The sequence below is a fragment of the Orcinus orca genome, chromosome 5, assembly GCF_937001465.1.
Source record: "Orcinus orca chromosome 5, mOrcOrc1.1, whole genome shotgun sequence".
NCBI lineage: Eukaryota > Metazoa > Chordata > Mammalia > Artiodactyla > Delphinidae > Orcinus > Orcinus orca.
Genome location: NC_064563.1, coordinates 120522687 through 120542327, shown reverse-complemented (window position 1 = coordinate 120542327; position 19641 = coordinate 120522687). Strand labels below are relative to the sequence as shown.

Sequence of the window (19641 nt, the reverse complement as noted above, 5' to 3'; positions counted from 1 at the left end):
CAATTCCTTATAGTAAATCTGTTTATACATAGATATATGTCTGTCTATCTATCTACCTACCTACCTACCTACCTATATCCTCTTGGTTCTATTTCTCTGGAGAACTCTAATACAATGAGTCATATTAAGTAAAGCTCAATCTAAGTTTCTTCCTTGTAACATATTTACTTTTAATAATTTAGCCAAAGTGAAACTAGCACATTGTAGACTCTCAAATGGATTTATTATAAGGAAAAAAAATGAAACAGAAGTTACAACTTCTATGATCAGACATCTTTTCAGAACGGAAGCCTTTGTTTCAACCTAATCATCTATTTTTTAAATGGACTAGATTAGGGCTTTCAAACTAGTGAGCAGTAGCACACTTCTTCATAGTGAATGAGGTACCATGAAAAGTTGAAACTTGAATGGCAGCTGAGGGCATGTGGGGAGAGCAGGGCAGGGATGGGTCACCTGCCCTGAAGGTCTTCACCAGAAGCAGCGCTCTCTTGCGTCCACCAGAAGTGGGCTTTTCCCAGGCACTGGGGTGCTCTTGTGTGGTGCCCCAGACCAGGGAGATGAACCTGTTAACCAAAGTGCAGCTGGTTGACAAGCTGAATGAATGCAAGGCTGGTACTATGGTGATAGCTGAGGCATCATGGCACTCCGAGTACAAGGACAGTGCCTGGATCTTCCTGGGAGGCCTTTCTTATGAATTGACTGAAGGAGATAGCCTCTGTGTATTCTCCCAGTACTGGGAGATTGTTAGCATTAGTCTCATGCAGGACAGGAAGACAGGGAAGTCTAAAGGATTCTTCTTTATCTTCTATGAGGACCAGAGGAGTACAAGTTTGACCGTTGACAATTTTAATGGAATCAAGATCAAGGGAAGAGTTATCCGAGTCAACCACATACCTAGCTACCATCCCGTCCCCCTCAGTCCTCAGAGGATGCAGATGATGCCACCAGAAAGCTCTGGGAGAGGGGCTATGGGGCTCAGATCCCCTTGTCTAGTTCATCTGAAAGCTTGGATGATGAGGCACTCTCAGAATGGCACAAATGGGAAAAACAGAGAAGAAAGAATATCAAAGTGAATACTGATATACAAGTTAAAGATGAAGAGGAACAAATAAGCCATGGTCCTTGCCAGCCAGAGGCCAGATTTAAAAAAAGAGGATTCTCTAGGCTCCCATAAACCTACCAAGGTTAAGCTAGAGTCTACAGAGGGCACGAAGCCCTAACACCCAGCTACCCCGAGGCCGGGATGGCTGCTGCAGGGGACAGCTTACTGCAGGGTACGGAGGGATCTGGAGAGGGGGCTGAGGAAGGAGAACCCAGGCTCTGAGTCCACCTGCCCTTGATCAGAGACCAGAGGAGGAAAGAGAAGAAGAGCAGGGATTGGGACAGAGGTGAAGCTCAGATAGATTTTAGCTGATATGAAGGCACAGCCACACATATTCTCCAATCCCAGTGACCACGGGCTAGACCAAGACTGCAGCCTGCTTAGATCCTTAAAGTTTGAAATGAAATGTGATATTTAAAATGCTATGGGACTGGAATTAATTTATTAATTTTGTATAATTTTATAATATAAAGTCATTAATATATATTAATTTTATTAATTAAAATTTTATTAATTTTATGTAATTTTAATTATTATTAAATTTATGGTTTATTAATTATATGTTAATAAATTAATTTAATAGAATTTCTTTAAAATTTGAGCATCATTTGTTTTGTTCTGTATTCCTACAACCATTCAAAATTTTACAACAGTTGAAATTACATTACCAGATTTGTATGGCTCCTTTGATAAACTCCTGAGATTTTTTTTTTCAGTGGATTTTTTCTTTCGTCATTTCTTTCTTTCTTATCTGCCTTGGGTCTTAGTCGCAGCACCCACATGCGGGATCTTTTGTTGAGGTGTGCGGACTCTTTGTTGCGGTACGCGGGCTTCTCTCTAGTTGTGGCGGCCGGTTTTCTCTCTCTAGTTGTGGCGCGCGGGCTCCAGGGCGTGTGGGCTCTGTAGTTTGCGGCATACGGGCTCTCTCATTGAGGTGCTGGAGCTCAGTAGTTGTGGCACCCAGGCTTAGTTGCCTCGCAGCAAGTGGGATCTTAGTTCCCCGACCAGGGATCGAACCCTAGTCCCCTGCATTGGAAGGTGGATTCTTTATCACTGACCACCAGGGACATCCCGATAAACTCCTGAGATTTTGATGCCTAAGATTTAAGAGTAGTTCTCTGTGGTGATCCACCATGTAGTAACTCCCCTCCCATAGTATTTGGCTTAAATATTACCATTTTCTATGTAGCAGGATGTGCAAAAGTTAGAAGCTCTAGATGATCTCTATAGTCTTTTATGGTTCTAAGCTCTTTAGGCTACCATGGAAGAATTTCAGCCAGCAGAGAGGGAACTGATTAATATTATGTGATTTTTCTAATAAGCAGTAAAACATATTTAAAATATTTAGGTTTCTGCTCCTATATGATTTTATATATCAGTAGTCATGGAAATTGTTTTTTTTTTCCACTGTACCTTCAGCTAATGATAAAGGGCAAAGAATATTCTTACAGAAAGTAGTATCAGTTGAGATACATGACTAATCATGGTTGATTAAAATAGATTATTTCTGATCTCATATTCTTGCTATCCTTCTCTACTTCATATATACATATATGTGTGTGTGTGTGTGTGTGTGTGTGTGTGTGTGTGTATTCCAAGAAAGCATGGTATTTTATTATATCTCACAAGAAGTTGCTTACCTGCTAGGGAGCTTGGGATATGTAAAGTGATCTAGCATAATTGAAAATGCAAAGATTTTCTGGATTTTGTTAGTATTTGATGTTTGATTGATGAGCATTTCACTCCCATTTGCAATTTCATATTCTGCCTATGGACAGAACTGCATACATGAACTAGCAGGGTTACTACTTAGGACAGAAGCCTTAAGCAAACCTTTCAGAAATTGCCTGTCCATTTCAAATAAGTCCCCAAGATTCTAATATCTTGAATGACTTTGAATATTGTGACTTTGGACCAGTAATTTTTTATACAGGAACTCTATTTGGCCTAAAAGTTTTCTCAAAAGATCTCTACTTATATTGCACTAGTACATACAGAAGTTACCAGTACTATAAGCAAGGAGAATACTGCTAATCAGTATTTACTCATCAATGGAAATTTCTATAGTAGGCATTTACTATGGATTTTAAAGATATTTATAATTGTAATATTTTCATAAAATAACTGAAAATAGAACTGAAAATAGAAATACTTTTAATTCAGTTATCAGAAATTGGCTATTTCCCACATTTACTTCTAGTCTTTGCCTACATGTATGCATATTTTACATAGCTGTAGGTCCTTTATTTACTCCTTTCATTCACTCATTCATTCATTCAATAAATATTTCTTAGGCTTCTACTAAATACCAGAGGTTATAACATAGTTGGGGATAAAAAAATGAATATGACACAATGCCTGACCAGAGGAGGTCAAGATATAGTGGAAGAGATGTACATGTAAACAGTTAAATTAGAAGTTATGTTTAGAGTACTCTGGAATAGTAAAAGGAGACACAGGTGAGTGAGTGAGGCAAATAAGGTAAGAAAAGACGTTGCAGGCAGGGATTCCAACGGGTGCAGAAATGAGGAGAGATGCAAGTTGTTTAGTATAAGTGGGAGCACATAGCAATGTGAAATAGGGCCTTTTCTCCTTTGAGAAAAGGAGAGATGCGAGAAAGATGCGAGATGCGAGAAAGTCCCTGCATACTATACAAGCTATTTGAGTTTAATTTGAAGGCATCAATGATTTTAAAGAGAAAGTGACATGGTGAGAAATTGGGAAGGTGGAGGATGAAGTAGACTGGGGAGGAACTGGGAGCAGAGAGATGAGTAGGGAGGCAATTGCAGTAGTTTAGGGAGGAGATCATGAGGGACTGAACGAGGCAGCTTGGTGCAGGAGATAGAGAGGAACTCAGGATTACAACAGATATTTAAGAGATCATTTTAGGGGACAAGGAAGGCCCCCAAGTTTACGACTAGAGCATACAGGAAAAGGAGCAAAGTATATGTGGTAGGGAGGGAGCGGAGAAATGGAAGATGATGGCAGAGAAGGTTGAGTACCTTTTGCTCCTTGTTGAAGTCAATCAAAATAACTGGTTGATAGTGGCCCAGAATTTAACCATTAGGAAATTATTGGTGACCAGTGTACGCGCAGTTCGCAAGAAAGATGAGGGAGAACACCAGGTAGCACTAAAGGTGAGCAAATATAAACAGCACCTTCAAACAGTCTTTTGCTTATTAAATATAAGAATACACAGCTTTCAATAATTTTAATAGCTATATAATGTCGTATAGTGAATATAGAATAATTTAGCAAACATGTAGAAGTATTTATTTTTCCCTTAAAGTAGCAGTGCACTGAACATGTGCTTACTTTGCTGCTGTTTCTTATGTTATTTCCATAGGACAAATTTTCAGGAATTGGATCACTGGGTTGAAGAATATGAGTGGTTTTGGCTTTTTGGTTTTTCCAAACCATTGATCATCATTTATACATATGATGTAAGTGAATTGATTCAGTCATAAAGAATTTTGTGAGTGAAATAAAATGACAAAATTCTGAACTGAAATGCATAGCTCTGGTGAATATGGCTGGATATATTAGGCATTTGGATTGAGGCTAATCATTTTTCTCAAATATTATCCATTTGAAATAAAGGTGGGCCTAGAATTAGTGAGATACCCAACCAAAGCTGTATTGTGACTTCATAATACTCTTGCCTGTGTGTGTGATACACTTGTTTATCTTGTTATTTAAAATTGTAATAGAAGAAACAAAACACATGTTTTATCAAATGTTGGGAAAACTGAATTTTATTCTTAATTCTGTAAGGTGAGAGTAAAATTGACTGTATTACTTGAAACTTCCTCTATGAAGTCCTTGGTGGCTACCTCGATCACTTCACAGTAGAGCTGCCTCTGATTAGAAGAGCAAGCAGGTTAAATTTTTTTTTTTTTTTTTTTTTGCTGTACGCGGGCCTCTCACTGTTGTGGCCTCTCCCTTTGCGGAGCACAGGCTCTGGACGTGCAGGCTCAGCGGCCATGGCTCACGGGCCCAGCCCCTCCGCGGCATGTGGGATCTTCCCAGACCGGGGCACGAACCCGTGTCCCCTGCATCGGCAGGAGGACTCTCAACCACTGCGCCACCAGGGAAGCCCCCAGGTTAAATTTTTGATGCATTGTATTTATATAGAGGAGTCCTATTGCCTAAAACATGTGACATTAAATACCTGGAGATTCTAAATGGAAAATAAGCCATAAGTTAAATAACAATATCTGTTATCAAAGATGATTTTTTTATAGGAGCACATAATTTGGGGTGAATCCATTACATAAAACTCAATAACTTGTGCTGAAATAATTAAGTTGACAGGCCTAATGTTGATTTTACTGTCTTTTCCCCCCAGTGTTTTGCTTTTCATTTGTATGAGAGGAAGAAGGCACATGGTATGAGTTTGGCTCATGTGTCTGAATATGGCTCCACAGGGAAGATTTGATACAGCTGAAGCTATTGCTTTTTAGAGACCTTTTATGATGAGCAGCTGCCTTAACAGCCTTCATCTTGTGACATCACATGAGCTATATCTCCGCAATAGGAAGAGAGAAAGATATGGCTGAGAGTTTTTGACTAAAACTTAAAATTGCAAAAGCAGAAACAGAGGTGGATGTTCCTGAAGTTATATTTTTGTAATATGTGACAGATACACAATTGTCTTATCCTAGTTTTCTTTTTTTTTTTTTTTTTTGCGGTACGCTGGCCTCTCACTGCTGCGGCCCCTCCCGCTGCAGAGCACAGGCTCCGGACGCGCAGGCCCAGCGGCCACAGCCCATGGGCCCAGCCGCTCCGCGGCACGCGGGATCCTCCCGGACCGGGGCACAAACCTGCGTGCCCTGCATCGGCAGGCGGACTCTCAACCACTGCGCCACCAGGTAAGCCCCGTCTTATCCTTCTTTTAAAGCATTCCTTTAACTCGCAGGGGTTTCTGTTTTGTCTCATTCATGTAGTCAAACTCTTTCTTTGCCATAGACGATGGCATTTTGTTTTAATAATTTGAGCCCTTATTCAGAAGGCATCTCAAAGAGCTCACCTACAAAAATAGATTTCAGGACCACACATTCTGAAGGACAATTCAGTGCTTCCTTTCCTCTCATGCCCCCACGTGCAAATGAAGAACCTCAATGCATTGGCTGTTAATGTAATACAAGGCATAAAAATTCATCTAGTTCATCTAATTGTGCTTCACCAGAGGGCTAGGATGGAATCACTCACAGCTTTATTTGTGAGATGTGGCAAGAGTAGCTTTTAACCTATCCAGATGGTTCCCAGCCTATGATGGTTCAGCTGACGATTTTTTGACTTTACAATATGTGAAAATGATAACGCGTTCAGTAGAAACTGTACTTCGAAGCTTGAATTTTGATCTTTTCCCAGGCTAACGATATACAGTATGATGCTCTCTCATGATGCTGCGCAGTGGTGATGACCTGCAGCTCCCGGTCAGCCATGTGATCACAAATGTGAACAATCAATACACTTACAGCCATCCTGTGCCCATATGATCATTCTTTATTTAACTTTCAATACAGTATTCAGTAAGTTCCAGGAGATATTCAACACTTTATTATAAAATAGCCTTTGTGTCAGGTGATTTTGCCCAACTGTAGGCTAATGTAAGTGTTTTGAGCACATTTAAGGTAGTTAAGCTAAGCAGTGTTATTTGGTAGGTTATGTATATTAAATACATTTTCAACTTAGGATATTTTCAACTTAACCATGGGTTTATTGGGATGTAACCATCTTAAGTCAAGATGATCTTTAATACCTAAGTCAGCTGGAACATAGCTAATGGCAATACCAATGCTTTTCAAGCATTCTTAGTGCCTTTGAGTTTAGAAATTCATAGGTTCTCTAAAAGCACCAGTAGCATACTAAATTGACACATGGCATTCCAAGCTATATTTACATAATTGCAGTGGATATGATTAATATCAATTACATTAATGCTTATTGTACCTCTTATGGCTGATTGACTCAATTTACTAGTTGCTTGTGCATGTCAAGAAATGATACAAATTACCTTTTCATTTCAGTTAAGGAACTAGTCAAAGAAAATAAACTTTGATTTGTTGAGAGGTTGAAGTTCTCTCTTAAGTGACAGTCTCCTTGGCCTTCTAGACTAAACCCTAAATTGAGTTGCAATATATTTTTTGATGCTTTGTCTCATTTGATTCTTTTACTTTTAAACTGAAGACCAGTCTTGGACCATAAATACATAGAAGATAGAAGTATATTGAGCTTAGGAGTTTGGTCTGCTCAATGGCTGAGTATTTCAGATTTTCTCCTATAAACATAAGCTTGAAAAGAATATCATATAATAGATGTAGTAGTGGAAACCAATACAGGGGAAATCTGGACCGCAACTCTGAATGGATGTCGATAATACCCTCTAGTGCAACACAAAAGCTAAGCAACATTTTAGGGATGGGGATTTTCTTTCGCGGCTTGTTTACTCTAGTGAGATGGATTTGGAAGAGGGTAGGTAGGCCTAGAGAATATTTCTCTGACAGGGTTTGCCTCTAGGGTCTGCTTGAAGCCAAGTTTGCTAGTAGAGAAAGCTTGAGTAACAGGATACATTTCATATTTAAACTCTGAAATGTTTCATATGTTTAAATAAGCTTGAACATAGATTAGACTTGTACAGGGAGCCGAGTTGGTGGAATAAGAGTACAGAGCAGAAATAGATTCAGGCGAGGTATTTTTATATTTTAAGAGGCTACTTCTCAGGATTAGTATTATACTTCATTTGACTTAATATGCAATAAGTAATATTAATAAGGGTATCATACTTTTGAACTTCTTAATTCAATACAGGTGACTCTTGAGCAACATGGGAGTTAAGGGCACTAACCTCCATATCTGTGGTCTTACATCCATCGATTCAACCTACCTTAGGTTGTATAATACTGCAGTATGTATTTGTTGAAAAAAACCCACGTATAAGTGGACTCATGCAGTTCAAACCTGTGTTGTTCAAGGGTCAACTGTATTTTCACAGAAATGGGCATCATTTTTGTCCTTACAAATTTTAGTAAGCAATGATTGGCAGACAGCATGGTAATTGTTGAAATAATGTGTGAATGCCAATAACAAAGCCGTCTGTTAAAATGCTAGGAATTTATTGGGTAAAGGATTACTGCATTTTTTTTCTGTTTTCCACAGTGTTTTTCCCACACGTCTGGCATGTTACTTCAGCTTCTTGTTGGATTTCTGTCAAATAGGATTTTTTAGTACAGACCTACTTCACTTTATTGCACTTTATTACACACCGCAAATAATCGTGTTTTCTTATACAAACTGAAGGTTTGTGGCAACCCTGTGTTGAGAAAGTCTATTGGCACCATTTTTCCAACAGCATTTGCTCACTTCATGTCTCTGTATTACATTTTGGTTATTCTCACAACACTGCAAACTTTTTCTTCATTATTATATGTGTATCGTGATCTGTTTTCAGTGATCCCTGATGTTATTACTGTAATTATTTAGGGGCATCACCAACCACTCCTATTTAAGATGAACTTAATTGATAAGAGTTGTGCGTGTTTTGACTGCTTCACCAGCTGGCTGTTCCCTGTCTTTCTCCTTTTCCTCAGGCCTCCCTATTCCCTGAGACACAACAATATTGAAATTAGGCCAATGAACAACCCTACAATGGCTTCTAAGTGTTCAAGTGCAAGGAAGTGCTGCTGTCTCTCACTTTTAAATCCAAAGCTAGAGATGATTAAGCTTAGTGAGGAGGGCATGTTGAAAGCTGAGTTATGCTGAAAGCTTGGCCTCTTGTGCCAAACAGTTAGCCAAGTTGTGAATGCAAAGGAAAAGTCCTTGAAGGAAACTAAAAGTGCTACTCCAGTGAATACACAAATGGTAAGAAAGCGAAGAAGCCTTATTGCTGATAAAGTTTTAGTGGTCTGGATAGAAGACCAAACCAGCCATAACATTCCCTTAAGTCAAAGCTTAATCAAGGGCAAGGCCCTAACTCTTTTCAACTTTGTGAAGGCTGAGAGAGGTGAGGAAGCCGCAGAAGAAACATTTGAAGCTAGCAGAGGTTGGTTCATGAGGTTTAAGGAAAGAAGTTGCCTCTATAACATAAAAGTGCAAGGTGAAGCAGCAAGTGCTGATGTAGAAGCTGCAGCAGGTGTTCCAGAATATCTAGCTACACTAAACAACAGATTTTCAATGTAGATGAAACAGGCTTCTATTGGAAGAAGATGCCACATCTAGGACTTTCTTAGCTAGAGAGAAGTCAATGCCTGACTTCAATGCTTCAAAGGACAGGCTGACTCTCTTGTTAGGGGCTAATGGAGCTTGAGACTTTGAGTGGAAGCTGAGGCTCATTTACCATTCTGAAACTCTTAAAGCCTTTAAGAATTATGCTAAATCTACTCTGCTTGTCCTCTATTAATGAGATAACAAGGTATGGATGGCAGCACACCTGTTTACAACATGGTTTGCTAAGTATTTTAAGCCCACTGTTAAAACCTACTGCTCATAATAAAGATTCCTCTCAAAACATAACTGCTCATTGACAATGCACTTGATCATCAAGAGTTCTCATGGACATGTACAATGAGATTAATGTTTTCATGCCTGTTAAAACAACATCCATTCTGCAGCCATGCACCAAGAAGTGATTTTGACTTTCAAGTCTTATTATTTAAGAAATATACTTTGTAAAGCTATAGCTGCCATAGGTAGTGATTCTTCTGATGAATCTGAGTGAAGTAAATTGAAAAACCTTTTGGAAAGAATTCACCATTCTACATGCCATTAAGTACATTTGCGATTCATTGGAAGAGGTCAAATATCAACATAAACAGGAGTTTGGAAGAAGTTAATTCCAACTCTCATAGATGACTTTGAGGGGTTAAAGACTTCAGTGGAGAAAGTAACTGCAGATGTGGTAGGAATAGCAAGAGAACTAGAATGAGAAGTGGAGTCTGAAGATGTGACTGAGTAGCTGCAATCTCATGATTAAACTTTAGTGGATGAGGAGTTGCTTCTTATGCATGAGCAAAAAAAAAAAAAGTGGTTTCTTGAGATGGAATCTACTGCTGGTGAAGATGCTGTGAAGATAGTTGAAATGACAACAAATGTTTTAGAATATTACATAAACTTAGTTGATAAAGCTGCAGGGCATAAGAGGGTTGACTCCAATTTTGAAAGAAGTTCTACTGTGGGCAAAATGCTATCAAACAGCAGTGCATGCTACAGAGAAATCATTTGTGAAAGGAAGAGTCAATCGATGCAGCAAACTTCACTGTTGTGTTATTTTAAGAAATTGTCACAGCCATCCCAGCCTTCAACAACCATCACCCTGATCAGTCAGCAGCATCAGCATCAAGCCAAGACCCTCCACTAGCAAAAAGATTAAGACTCTATGAAGGCTCAGATGATGGTTAGCATTTTTTATTAATAAAGTATTTTTAATTAAGGTATGCGCATTGTTATACATAATGCTATTGCACACTTAATAGACTTTAGTATAGTGTAAACATGACTTTTATATGCACCAGGAAACCACAAAATTTGTGTGACTCACATTATTGTAATATTCACTTTATTGCAGTGGTCTGGATCCAAACCCACAATATCTCTGAAATATGCCTGTATTTGTGTTACCACTGATATAGGAAAAAGCAGATCATTTTTAACATTAAAATGTTATTGAGATTTCAAAGGTGGAGGACATTATCTTTTCCTATTTTTCTTTATGATAGAGTGTTTGTAAAGTAGTGTTCCCAGAATAATAAGCACTCTTTTGGGAAATAAGTGTAGTAAATAGCCAAGTAATTTCTCACAAAGAACAGACGAAGAAAGGTAGTGCCATCTGGGTTAAGCTATTAAATATATCGGTACAATAATAACTACCCATTATCTTGACCAACCAGAAATTACTCATTTTTATTCTCTAGCTATACACTTTCAGTATAAAGAAGGATTTTTTTCATTTTTCTATTGGTTATGAATTAAGTCATCAATTTTTTTCTGAGTTTTAATGGTTTGAAACAAAGAGTCAGATGCATGGCTTTTCAGTTTCTTTTGCTACTTTATTTTATTACTTGGTTATTTAAGGTCAAAAGACTTCCATTTTCAAAATACATAATAGAAATAATAAAGCGGTAAAATTTGGACTTAGATAATATGGACATTTTTCTTAAAAGTGTCAACATAATTTACAAATTATTAAAAAGGCAGTAAAATTTGAACTCCCAGAGCATAAACTTTACCTTAAACTGTCAGATACAGGATTTTAAAGGTATTTTATCAATATATCACTGATAATTATTTTTCTTATCAAGAGTGAAGTAAAGTGAAGTAAACTCTAGTTGCCCAAGAAATCATTAGAATTGGAAACACTAGATGTTCATGTGTTACTCTGGTTTCATTTACCTGAAGTCTGTATTTCTTCTGTGATATCTAAGGTCAAGTCTACATAACCAAATAGCCGAAGGAAAGGTGAGGGTTTTCTAGTAGAATCAAATGCCAAACATCATTTTTTACATAAGTATCTGGAGAACTGAGTAAAGGTGGTTTCTTTTAAAGGCTGTCTGTAGGAGATAATTGCTTTAGTTCCCATTTAGCTACAGTGATCCTGGCCATAACATTCTCTTCAAAGTAGGATTCTGAAATTCCTGCAAAATCTGAAACAGTGGTTCTCATATAAGTTACTTAGCATCTTCACAGAAATCCCTGTCATAATTTATTTGTAAAACAATACCTCTACATATCTAAAATCGTTCTTCATAAGAAGAATATTCCAGAAGGAAAAATAACTGTCACTTGGAGAAAATGCTATTAAATAATGTGTTATGGGAACAAAAAACATTCTCCTTGTGTTTGTGATTTTTCCAACGTAAATTTTGCTAGAGAAATCATTTCAAAATAGAATGGCGTCAGAAATAATCAGTGCAGAATTGGTTCTGTTGAGGACTCTTAAGTGAAAAGGCAGCAAATGAAGCCCTCATCCATGTTTGCAAAACTGTCTTCATCCCCAGGAGGCTTGTAGCATTTGGCATTTCCGGAAAACCACAGCAAAAGTGGTGCTGGAGGGTATTGTGCTTTTTGCCAAGTAATATTTCCTAAAGGCAACAGACACTCCAGAAAATAATGGAAAATAAATAATGATGATAATATATTCTATCTATCATCACTACATTCTCTAATACTTAGTGTTAAATATATAAACAGTAGCCAATTGTGATAACTACCTTATTAGCACCTGTTGTTAAAGGTCTTTGAAAGTAAAGCTTGTAAGATTAGGGAGAAACAAGAATGTGCTCCTTAAAATGATATTTTGAAATATCCTGGACCAGTCCATCCCAGTGGGAGAGTACTTATATGGTAAGAGTATTTGGGTAAAGTGCTTGAAACATTAGGACACAGCAAAAATGGTTTTGAAATGCTTTCTTGTTCAAAATACATTTGTTTATTAGGACACTGCTAATTGACCATTTTATATCTCATGCCTAGATATAAAACACTGTATTACTGGCTTCTGATTCCATGCTGGGCAATTTTTAAATCCATGTGCCAGTGGCAAATGAGCTGATTAGTAGAGTGGATAACTTCTGAGATCTCCCTTTTCCTGTATTGACAATTCCCTTGTAAAGCAAATGCCAGTCTTGCAGGCTAATAATGAAAAGTGGAATTCCCTTGTTCATTAGACATGCAGCAGTAAAATAGGTAATATAACTATAGAAGTATATTTGCAATATATTTGTTCTCTTTGCACAATATGCATACAGATACTGCCATCCCTCTTTAACCAAATTGGTAATATATAATAGAATACACAGTATTTTGTAGGTTCCTCTGACCTATAATTGGCACTCATTTCAGACAATAATTACCATATTAGAAATGGCTGTTTTTATCTTTTGCAATTATTTTAATTTTCAGACATCATCATAGTACTTTTAATATTTTGAAATTTCTTTTTTTTTAACTTCAATTTTAAGTTGAAGACCATTATTCTCCCCTGGAGGACTCATCACATTGGGGAATTTCAACTACTCTTCTGAAAAGAATGCTTCACTGGAATAGGTCTCATCTTATTAGGAATATCAGAAAACAAGCAGCTACTTCTCTTTTGGCTTAAGTGCAAAGAACCTCAATAAAAGAAATACAGACAAACTAATCTGGTGATGCTTTCAGAAAATGCACTAATGACAGAAAAGTTTATAGGTCGTCATTGTTGTCATCATGATCAACATTATCATATGTAGTACTTCCTATGTGCCCAGCACTGTTCTAATAGCTGTACCTAAATGAACACAGAAGTCTTTGAAGCAGGTACTATTATTATCCCCATTTGTCACTTGAAAGAAACTTTTCCTAACTACTCAGCTAACAGGTGCTAGAGCTGGAATTTCACCAGGTAGTCTGGCTTCAGAATCAACCTTCAATTGTCATATTTTAGTTTTGTGCCCTGATGTCTTTTCTCCAGGTTTTTGATTGTTTTGTCTAATTTTGCTTTTTGAAGGACAAACATTCATTTGAACTTTCATAGTTTTTCAAACCTTTATGGGGGCTTTGAAAATATTTTTTTTTTGTTTTTTAAAAAAAATTATTTTCCAAAAATACTAATGAAAGAGTAGAATCATTTTCTATTTTTACAAATCTCTTTAATGTTGCCTTATAGAAGGCAACTAGATTCTGCATTTTTCTTAAACATCTTTATCGGAGTATAATTGCTTCACAATGGTGTGTTAGTTTCCACTGTATAACAAAGTGAATCAGCTATACATATACATATATCCCTATATCTCCTCCCTCTTGCATCTCTCTCCCACCCTCCCTATCCCACCCCTCTCGGTGGACACAAAGCACTGAGAGCTGATCTCCCTTGCTATGCGGCTGCTTCCCACTAGCTATCTATTTTATATTTGGTAGTGTATATATGTCAATGCCATTCTCTTACTTCATCCCAGCTTACCCTTTCCCCTCCCTGTTTCCTCAAGTCCATTTTCTACATCTGCATCTTTATTCCTGTCCTGCCCCTAGGTTTTTCAGAACCATTTTTTGTTTTAGATTCCATGTATATGTGTTAGCATACAGTATTTGTTTTTTTCTTTCTGACTTACTTCACTCTGTATGACAGACTCTAGGTCCATCCACCTCACTACAAATAACTCAGTTTCATTTCTTTTTATGGTTGAGTAATGTTCCATTGTATATGTGTGCTACATCTTCTTTATCTGTTCATCTGTTGATAGACACTTAGGTTTCTTCCATGTCCTGGCTACTGTAAATAGAGCTGCAATGAACATTGTGGCACATGACTCTTTTTGAATTATGGTTTTCTCTTGCACTGTTGGTGGGAATGTAAATTGATACAGCCACGCTGGAGAACAGTGTGGAAGTTCCTTAAAAAACTGAAAATAGAACTACCATACGACCCAGCAATCCCACTACTGGGCATATACCCTGAAAACATTTTTTAATTAATAAAAAGTTGAAGTCACTACAAAATTCTCAGAGCACCTAACATTTGAGAAGTTGTTCCAAGCCTACATTTGTTTCCAGCCTGACTTTTTCTGAATCACCAGTCACAAAATCTGAATAAGGCTGATCTTACAATATTGCCATGTTCAGCTCTCCAGAAATAACCATTTTAGCACATGACCTATCATTCTCATGGATTCTATTGAATGATGAGCTCAGATGCTTGTACAATCCATTTTATTTGCCTTCTCCTTTAATACTATCTATCAGTAAGTAAGGAGGCAGTATTTCTTCTGTGTGTGGCTCAAATATGAGGACTTTACACTTGTAAAATGTGCTTTTAAGTCTTAGCCCACTGTCTATTAAAAACAAAGTCAATAAAATGTTTGTGTTATAGCTATTTTATAAATTGGGATATTTTTCAAATCAATAAGTGCTATGTTATCATTGTCTTAAAATATTTTTAAAAATTGAGTTAAGGGAGGCTAAATGAGTAGACTTTAGCAAATGGCAAAAGGAAAAAATGACCTCTTGATCGTTAGATCAAATGTAGTTGAATTTTTGACCTGGGTGTGATGGCCTTGTCTACCGTTAATGACTAAATTGATCTATTTCTTGTTGATTCGGGGTCTTTTGGGGGAAGCTTTAAAGATCAATTTTTGCCTTATTGTTCAGGTTGTCATGTAGTTTATTTGATTTTGTCATTAAACGATAAATGATTGTTCACCTATCAATTAGGGATGTGTCTCAGACAATAAGGAAGTTAGAACATTGAATTAATGAAATCACTGATGTTGAAGAACGTAATTCTTTAGTATTTTGCTTAATCAGCTTGGCTATTTATGTTTATAAAATTTTGTAGATAATGAATGATTTGCACATTACTTGTTGAATACCTCTTGGTATATGATATGGTATATGATCTAGATTCCATGCCAAATCAGGCAAAGAACTTGATGGCTTTAGGTTTATAATCCAGGACAAAAAAAAAGCATAATTTTAAAATGTAAGTTTAAATAATTAATATATTATATGTGGAACAAGAAAGTATAACTGTATTTTGTTGTATCAAGGATCAATTGAGAATGTTTAACAAAGGGCATTAGAGGAGATCACTCTGCCTTCTTTCTAGTCAGAGATAATTCATCGATGGGGTGCATTTTCAAGAGAAGTTGGAGAGAGGGAAGTAGCTGTTAGTGGGCTTTATTTGGGGGTACTAAAGATATTCTAGGAGCAGACTTTAACATAGGAAAATACATATGTGGAATGATAGCACTGGAGGCAAAGTAAAATGTGGACCTGGCAATACACATAAATTAATAGAAGATGAAACTCTATTTCATTTATTTCCAATCTGACCTTATTATTTCTTTCCTTCTACTAATTCTGGGCTTGTTTGTTCTTCTTTTTCTAGTTCCTTTAGGTATAAAGTTAGATTGTTTATTTGAGATTTCTCTTATTTCTTGAGGTAGGTCTGTATCACTATGAACTTCTCTCTTAGAACAGTTTTTGCTGCATCCCATAGTTTTTTAAATTAATTTTAAAAATTGAAGTATAGTTGATTTACAATGTTGTGTTAGTTTATGTTGTACGAAAACGTGAGTCAGTTATACATACATATATACCTACTCTTTTTAAGATTCTATTTCCATATACCTCATTACAGAGTATCTAATAGAGTTCCCTGTGCTATTCGGTAGGTACTTATTAGTTATCTATTCTATATGTAGTAGTGTGTATATGTCAATCCCAATCTCCCAGTTTATCCCTCCCCCCATCCCCCTTGGTAACCATAAGTTTGTTTTCTACATCTGTGACTCAACTTCTGTTTTGTAAATAGGTTCATCATACCCAATGGTGAAAAGCTAAAAGCTTTTCCCCTAAGATCAGGAACAATAAAAGATGCTCAATCTCACCACTTTTATTGTTCTTTCAAAATTTTTATTATTTTTTAAAAATCTTTATTGGAATATAATTGTTATACAATAGTTTCTGCTGTATAACAAAGTGAATCAGCTATATGTATACATATATCCTCATATCCCCTCCCTCTTGAGCCTCCCTCCCACCCTCCCTATCCCACCCCTCTAGGTGGTCACAAAGCACTGAGCTGATCTCCCTGTGCTATGCAGCTGCTTCCCACTTTTAGTCAACATAGTTTTGGAAGTCCTAGCCACAGCAATAGAACAAGAAAAAGAAATAAAAGGCATCCAAATTGGAAAGAAAGAAGTAAAACTGTCACTGTTTGAAAATGACATGATACTATATAGACAGAACCCTAAAGACTTGACCTAAAAACTATTAGAACTAATAAATAAATTCAGTAAAGTTATTAGTGTATATCTATACACTAATAACAAACTATCAGAAAAAGAAATGAGGAAAATCTCAATAATAATTGCATGAAAAGAATAAAATACTTAGGAATAAATATAAACGAGCAGGTGAGAGACCTATATTCTGAAAACTATAAGACACTGATGAAAGAAATTGAAGATGGCACAACTAAATGGAAAGGTATACTGTTGTCATAGATTGGAAGATTTAATATTGTTAAAGTGTCCATACTATCCAAAGCAATATACAGATTCAATGCAATCTCTATCAAAATGCTTATGGCGTTTTCCACAGAACTAGAACAAATAATCCTAAAATTTGAATGGAACCACAAAAGACCCTGAATATCCCAAATAATTCTGAGAAAGATCAACAAAGCTGGAGGTATCAAGCTCCCTGGATTCAAGCTATAACACAAAGCTATAGTAATCAAAAGAGTATGTTGCTGGCACAAAAACAGATGTATAGATGAATTGAATAGGGAACCCAGAATTAAATCCACACACATATGGTCAATTAATCTATGACAAAGGAGGCAAGAATATACAATGGGGAAAAGACAGTCCCTTCAATAAATGGTGTTGGGAAAACTGGACAGCTAGATGCAAAATGATAAAACTGAACTGCTTTTTCATACCATATACAAAGATAAACTCAAAATTAATTAAAGACTTACATATAAGGTCTGAAACTATAAAATTTCTAGAAGAAGACATTGGTAGTCCACTCTCCAACGTTGATCTTAACAAATTTTTTTGGCTCTGTCTTCTCAGGGAAGGGCAACAAAAACAAAAATAAACAAACGAGATGACATTAAACTGAAAAGTTTTACATAGTGAAGGAAACCATCAAAAGAACAAAAATGCAACCTACTAAATGGGAGAAGATATTTGCAAACGATATGCTTGATAAGGGAAATCTCTCCTGGCAGCCTCAGGAGCAGCAGATTAAATCCTAACAATCAACTTGACGTACGCTGCATCTCTGAAATACCTGAGTAGACAACGAATCATCCCAAAACTCAGGTGGTGGACTTTGGGAGCAACTGTAGACTTGGGGTTTGCCTTCTGCATTTAACTTCTTTTGGGTTTTATGTTTATCTAGTTTAATATTTAGAGTTTATTATCACTGGTAGATTTTTTTTATTGATTTGGTTGCTCTCTTCCTTTTTTTTTTCTCCTCTGAGAACTCAGAGGAGAGCTTGGGAGAGCCGAGCTTAGGACATTGGTCCACCAGAGACCTCACAGCTCCATGTAATATCAAATGGCAAAGCTCTCCCAGAGATCTCCATCTCAATGCTAAGACCCAGCTCCACTCAACGACCAGCAAGCTACAGTGCTGAACACCCTATGCCAAACAACTAGCAAGACAGGAACACAACTCCATCCATTAGCAGAGAGGCTGCCTAAAATCATAATAAGGTCACAGACACCCCAAAACACACCACCAGACACGGTCCTGCCCACCACAAAGACAAGGTCCAGCCTCATCCACTAGGACACAGGCACTAGTCCCCTCCACCAGGAAGCCTATACAACCCACTGAACAAAACTTAGCCACTGGGGGCAGACACCAAAAACAATGGGAATTACGAACCTGCAGCCTACAAAAAGGAGACCCCAAATACAGTAACTTAAGCAAAATGAGAAGACAGAGAAACACACAGTAGATGAAGGAGCAATGTAAAAACCCACCAGAGCAAACAAATGAAGAGGAAATAGGCAGTATACCTGAAAACGAATTCAGAGTAATGATAGTAAACATGATCCAAAATCTTGGAAGTAGAATGGAGAAAATACAAGAAACATTTAACAAGGACCTAGAAGAACTAAAGAGCAAATAAACAATGATGAACAATGCAATAAATTTAAAAATCTCTAGAAGGAATCAATAGCAGAATAATTGAGGCAGAAAACCAGATAAGTGACCTGGAAGATAAAATAGTGGAAATAACTACCTCAGAGCAGAATGAAGATAAGAGAATGAAGAGAATTGAGGACTGTCTCACAGACTTCTAGGACAATATTAAATGCACCAACATTTGGATTATAGGGGTCCCAGAAGAAGAAGAGAAAAAGAAAGGGACTGAGAAAATATTTGAAGCAATTATAGTTGAAAACTTCCCTAATATGAAAAAGGAAATAGTCAATCAAGTCCAGAAAGCACACAAGGTCCCATACAGGATAAATCCAAGGAGAACCACACCAAGACACATATTAATCAAACCATCAAAAATTAATACAGAGAAAAAAATTTAAAAGCAACAAGGGAGAAAAACCAAACAACATACAAAGGAATCCCCATAAGGTAAACAGCTGATCTTTCAGCAGAAACTCTGCAAGCCACAAGGGAGTGGCAGGACATATTTAAAGTGATGAAAGGGAAAAACCTACAACCAAGATTACTCTACCCAGCAAAGATCTCATTCAGATTCGATGGAGAAATTAAAGTTTTTACAGACAAGCAAAAGCTAAGAGAATTCAGCACCACCAAACAAGCTTTACAACAAATGCTAAAGGAACTTTTCTAGGCAGGAAAACAAGAGAAGGAAAAGACCTACAAAAACAAACCCAAAACAATTAAGAAAATGGTCATAGGAACATACATATCGATAATTACCTTAAATGTAAATGGATTAAATGCTCCAACCAAAAGACATAGACTGGCTGAATGGATACAAAAACAAGACCTGTATATATGCCATCTACAAGAGACCCACTTCAGACCTAGGGACACATACAGACCGAAAGTGAGGGGAT

General features: G+C 37.0%; 1 long non-coding RNA gene and 1 pseudogene across 2 annotated transcripts in view; both read left to right on the top strand.

Moving 5' to 3' along the window:
- LOC117199176 (uncharacterized) overlaps window positions 1-19641 on the top strand; it is a 46789-nt gene that overhangs the window by 3213 nt on the left and 23935 nt on the right. The window contains exons 2-3 of one of the 2 annotated variants that reach the window (XR_007477675.1): window positions 4449-5973; window positions 8695-11286. This is a non-coding gene — a long non-coding RNA (uncharacterized LOC117199176). Of the gene's footprint in view, window positions 1-4448; window positions 5974-8694; window positions 11287-19641 lie in introns of those variants that run through there. The other variant, XR_007477676.1, reaches the window with a different exon arrangement.
- Window positions 5-1558, top strand: LOC101269756 (RNA-binding motif protein, X-linked 2-like; annotated as a pseudogene).